Source organism: Pteropus vampyrus, unplaced genomic scaffold (genome assembly GCF_000151845.1).
Source record: "Pteropus vampyrus isolate Shadow unplaced genomic scaffold, Pvam_2.0 Scaffold58, whole genome shotgun sequence".
In the NCBI taxonomy this organism is placed as follows: Eukaryota; Metazoa; Chordata; class Mammalia; order Chiroptera; family Pteropodidae; genus Pteropus; species Pteropus vampyrus.
In genome coordinates, this window is record NW_011888839.1 from 1998918 (window position 1) to 2004557 (window position 5640).

The following is a 5640-nucleotide window of genomic DNA, read 5'->3' on the forward strand; positions in this document are numbered from 1 at the left end:
AGGCACAGCTCACATGGCTTGGAAGTGATGCAGCAGGAATTTGAACCCTTGAATTTGACTTTGAAGCTCATGCCCTTAACTATGACCTTTGTTTAAATGCTCAAGAGGAACAGGCTAGAAATCGTTGGACAATAATTTAGTAAGGGCTTATGCTTTTTAAAAAGGCAGAGTCTTGCAATTCATGTAGCAAAGAAAAATGATTTCATGGTAAAAAAAAAAAGTGAGAAATAATTCATGCATATTTCCCTTCTAAAAGATTAAAAAATGAATATTATGTTTTAAAGGTGCTAAAAAATTCCGATTTGAAGAAATCTGTTTAACCCGCATTCTCTAAATTTATTTTAACAGAGAACACTCTACTAAAAGTGCAAAAATATACAGTAGACTTAACTACTTTTTAAGAAGCTACACTAATCTATACATAGTATATCTCTAAGCATCATAATAATCTTGCAAGAAATACATTGTTACTTCAATTTTACAGGAAAGGAAACCGACTCTCAGAGACTTACCTCTCTAAATGTTGTGTATGGGTAAAAAAATTACTAACAGGTCTTACTCCAATTGTGTATGATATTAATGTCCTTGCTTTGCTTGTATGCTTAAAATTTTTATTTCCCCCCACTAAGACCTCAAATGCAGAAAATTCATTTTTAAAAGCTATTTTCTCATCTTCTCTTTGGATGGCTTGGTCATATGAAGGTAGCATATTAAAGAGGAACGAGTACCAGCTTGGTGTCTGCAAACTTTAGGCTGAATTGGATTATCTCCTGTGCTACTTACAGTTGGCTTTCCTGTGAATATTGCTTAATCTTTCTGAGCCTTTTTCCTTCTTCCAGTTTTTATTGAGATATAATTAACATATAACATTATATAAATTCTAGACATACAACATGACTTGATATATATATGTATTATGATATGATTAGCACAATATATTTAGTTAACATTCATCACCTCAGTTGAATTTTTTTGTGTGCGATGAGAACTTTTAAGATTTACTCTTAGCATCTTTCAAATATACAATATGATAAGTTATAGTCACCATATTGTACATTACATTCCTAAGACTTATTTACTTTTTAGTTTTTATTTTTATTTAGTTAGTTAGTTATTTTAGGCAAGGCAACCTATGGTTGACCTCGCAGATTGCAAGGAACTTGTCAGTTTACAATCCCTTTTTTACACCTACAGCACCTGGTCTTCCTAGGCCGTCTCTCATCCAAGTACCAACCGGGCCTGACCCTGCTTAGCTTCTGAGATCAGATGGAATCAGGCTTGTTCAGGGTGGCATGGCTGTAGACCCCCCCAGGACTTATTTATTTTATAACTGGAATTTTGCACCTTTCGGCCACCTTCACCCACTGCTTACCTCTACTTCTCATCTTGGCAACCATCAATCTGATCTCTGTTTCTGAGAGTTTTGTTTCTTTAGATTACGCATTTAAGTGAGATCATACAATATTTGTCTTTCTCTGTCTGACTCAACTCACTTAGCATAATGCCCTCAAGGTCCATCTATGTTGTCAAAAATGGCAGATCTTCTTTTTTATGGTCTGAGCCTATTTTATTCTCTATGAAGTGGTTATTCATAATGTAAATGACCTATTAACTGCTTTCTGTTCTCCCATGATGTGAATTTTTAACTCCATTTTTTCTTCTAACAAAGTGAACAAAGCAAGTGACTAATTTTGGAACTCAAAAGATAGAACCTTAGGTCAGATCATGCTTTTCAACCTTTATAAAATTTCAGAAGTATCCTGTAAATATTAATACAATTTTCCGTATTGTTATTAAAGTATCTTATTTATGATTTTTAAAAAACGATTTATTGTATGTTTTTAGATACAAGAAAATTGATCTATTTTAAGTATACATTTCAATAAATTTTGACAAATGTATACAATTATATAACCACCAATGCAATCAAGTTATAGAACATTTCTAGCATCCCCCAAAACGTTTCCTTTTGCACTCATCACACCCCTCCCAGATCCAGCTCCTGAATAACACTAATCTGCTTTTGTCACTATAGTTTTGGCTTTTCTAGGATGTTACGTAAATGGAATTATACAATATATAGTATTTTGTGTATGACGTCTTTCCTTTCATTTAGCACAATGTTTTTCAAAATTCATTTATATTGTTGTGTGTTTCAGTAGTTCATTCTTTTTTACTGCTATTATTTAACCATTAACCAGTTATGGAGATTTGGATTATTTTACATTTTTGGCTGTCATGATTTTTAGTACAAGTGTTTAAATGAACATATGTTTTTAATATATCTTGGATTAATGCCTTGCAGTGAAATTTCTGGATCGTAAAATGAGAATATGTTTAATATTTTAAGAAATTGCCAAACTATTTTCTAAAGTAATTGTACTATTTTGCATTGCTAAGTGCAAAGTATGAGAGCTCTTATTCTACATTCTCACCTTCTTGCGATTGTTAATCTTTTTAATTTTCAGTATTCTAATGGGTGTGCAAGTATCTCATTGTAATTTTAATTTGCATTTTGCTAGTAATTAATTATGTTTAGTATCTTTTCATGTGCTCGTTTGATATAATATACCTTCTTTGACTAAGTAAATGTTCAGTTTTTTTGCCCATTTGAAAAATCAGGTTGACTGTCATATCAGCGAGTTACAAAAATTCATTATATAATCTGGATAGTAGGTCTGTTTCAGATATATGTTTGCAAATACTTTCTCCCAGCCTGTGTCTTGCCTTTTCTTAAGAATGAATTTTGAAGAGGAGATATATTTAATTTTGAATAAGTTCAATTTGTCCATATGTATATTTTTGTGGCTCATGCTTTTAGTGTCATAATTAAGAAATCTTTGACTAATGCAAAATGACTATGATCTTCTCCTGTATTTTCTTCCAGAGGTTTTATAGTTTTAATGCTTACATATTGGTTTAGGATACATTTATAATTAACTTTTGTAGGTGACATGAAATAAGGAATGGGCTCATAGTTTTGCATATGATTGTCCATTTTTCCAGCATCAGTTTTTGTAAAGACCACTCTTTCATGGTTGAATTATCTCAGATCTGAACATCAATTGATGATGATGATGATGATATATGTGTGGATCTATTTCTGTGCTCTCTACTCAATTCTAGCAATCTATATGTCTGTCCTTACACTATTAGTTGCATATTCTTTTTGTAGATGTCCCTTATTAGGTCTCTTGCATTTTGAAATTACTGAATTTTTTAAATCAAAAATGGGTGTTAACTTTCTTAAATTTTTGTGTGTGCGTCTATTGAGAGGACCATATTAACATAGTATCCTCCCCTCCCCAGCCTTATTGAGATATATTTGGTATACAGAAAACTACACATAATTAATATGCACAATATGATGAGTTTGGACATATGCATATACTTGTGTTACCATCACCAATCAAGGTAGTAAGCATATTCATCACTTCCAAAAGTTTCCTTGTGTCTCTTATTTTGTTTCACAGTAAGAACATTTAAAATGAGATCTGCCCTCTTAACCAAATTTCAAGTGCACAACACCTTATTGTTAAGTATAGGCACCATGTCGTATAGCAGATCTCTAGAACTCACCCATCTTGCATAAGTGTAACATCACACCCATTGAACCACTCCTCGCGTCTCCCCTCTAGTGTATCTTTCATTATGGCCTGTTAATTTGCTGACTTTCACTGTGTCTCAAATATTAAACAAACCTTGAATATTTGAAATGAACAACACTTGGATTTAGTACATTATTTTAATATTCTTTGGGTTTTTTTCCTTATAAAATCTTTGGTATTGGATCAGTGTAATACTGGCATTATAAATGAGTTAGAAAGGATTCCATCCTCTTCTATTTTTCTAGGAGTTTATAGAGAATTAGTATTATTTCTTCCTTAAATGTTCACTGGAATTAACTATTTAATCTGGGCATGAAATTCTGTTCATAGAAAGATGTTTTTAGCTACAAATTCATTCTTCTTGATAGATATTTGAATGATTTATTTCTGTTTTAAGTGAGCTTTAATAGTTTGTGTCTTTTAAGGAGTTTTAAAAGTTATTCCAAATTATTGAAATATAGTTTATCAGTATAAGATGTTCATAACAGTCCCAATTATCTCTTTAATGTCTGTAGAATTTGTAGTGATATCTTCTCTTTCATTCCTGACATTGGCAATCTGTGTCTTCTCTTAGTTCCTGATTTGTATGGCTAGTTCAGAGGTTGGCAAACTTCTTTCTCTAAGATGTTAAATAGTAACTATTTCAGGCTTCCTCTTCTTTTTCCTCCTCCTCTTCTTCCACACCTTTCAAAAATGTAGAAACTATCTGTAGCTTGAAGACTATACAAAATCAAGTGAGAGACTGGACTTGGTCCATTGGCCATAGCTTACTAATACCCGAGCTAGAGTTTTATTAATTTGTTAATAATTTCAAAGAGCCAGCTTTTGTTTTTATTGATTTTCTCTATTGTTTTACTTTTTTCTATATCACTGATTTCTTTATTTCCCTGATCTTTATTATTTCTTTTCTTTTGTTTAATTGTTGCTTCATTTACTATTTTTTTCTAGTTTCTTAATGTAGACACTTAGATCACCTATTTGAAATCTTTTTTCTTTTCTAATATAAGCAGCTAATGCTTTAAATTTACCTTCAAGCACTGTGTTAGTTTGCTACTGACAACTTCTGATATATTGTGGGAATTTTTTTTTTTTTTTTACTATTAAATTGTATGAGTTCTTTATATATTTTTGGATATTAACTCTTTATCAGGTAGATGACTTGAAAATATTTTCTCCCATTCAGTAGGCTGCTTTTTCATTTTGTTAATGGTTTCCTTTGCTGCGCAGAAGCTTTTTAGTTTGTTGTAGTTCTACTTGTTTGTTTTTGTTTTTGTTGCCTTTGCTTTTGATCTCAACTACAAAAAAATCATTGCCAAGAGCAATGTTAAGGAGCTTACTGCCTGTTTTCTTCTAGGAGTTTTATAGTTTCAGGTCTTATGTTCAAGTCTTTGTTTTGAGTTTATTTTTGTATATCATATATAATAGTAGTCCAATTTCATTCTTTTGCATGTGACTGTCCAGTTTTCTCAACAGCATTTATTAAAGAGACTGTGCTGTTCCCATTTTATATTCTTGGCTTCCTTATGGTAAATTAATTAACCATATATGCATGGATTTATTTATGGGCTCTCTATTATATTTCATTGATCTATGTGTTTGTTTTTGTGCCACTTTCATACTATCTTATTTACTGTAGCTTTGTAATATAGTCTGAAATCACGAAGCATAATGCCTTTACCTTTGTTCTTTGGATTTTTTTTTTTTTTAGCCAGTTACACTGATTGGCCTCTTCAAATGTAGATATTTAAAGTCCTAACTACAAGCTCAGTAAGGAGAGAGTGACATTAAGAGACTTTTCCCCCACTCATTCATTCATTAATTCAACATACATGTAGGGAATGCTTATGTGCACCAGGTTCTGTCTCTACATTTTTAAGCCCTGAGATATGGCACTTTGATTCTAGTAGGGGAAAGAGATGATAAGTAAATAAATCTTTAAATAAATAACATGATTGCAGATGATTGTGAGAACAATGGAGAAAATGGGAGAAGGGGGTTATAACTTTATATAGGTAATTCACTGAAGGCCTCT

The 5640-nt window shown here is 31.8% G+C and overlaps 1 pseudogene; it reads right to left on the minus strand.

The window, feature by feature from the left end:
• Positions 1 to 1185: 1185 nt before the first annotated feature.
• On the minus strand, positions 1186 to 1304 carry LOC111740159 (annotated as a pseudogene).
• Positions 1305 to 5640: the final 4336 nt, after the last annotated feature.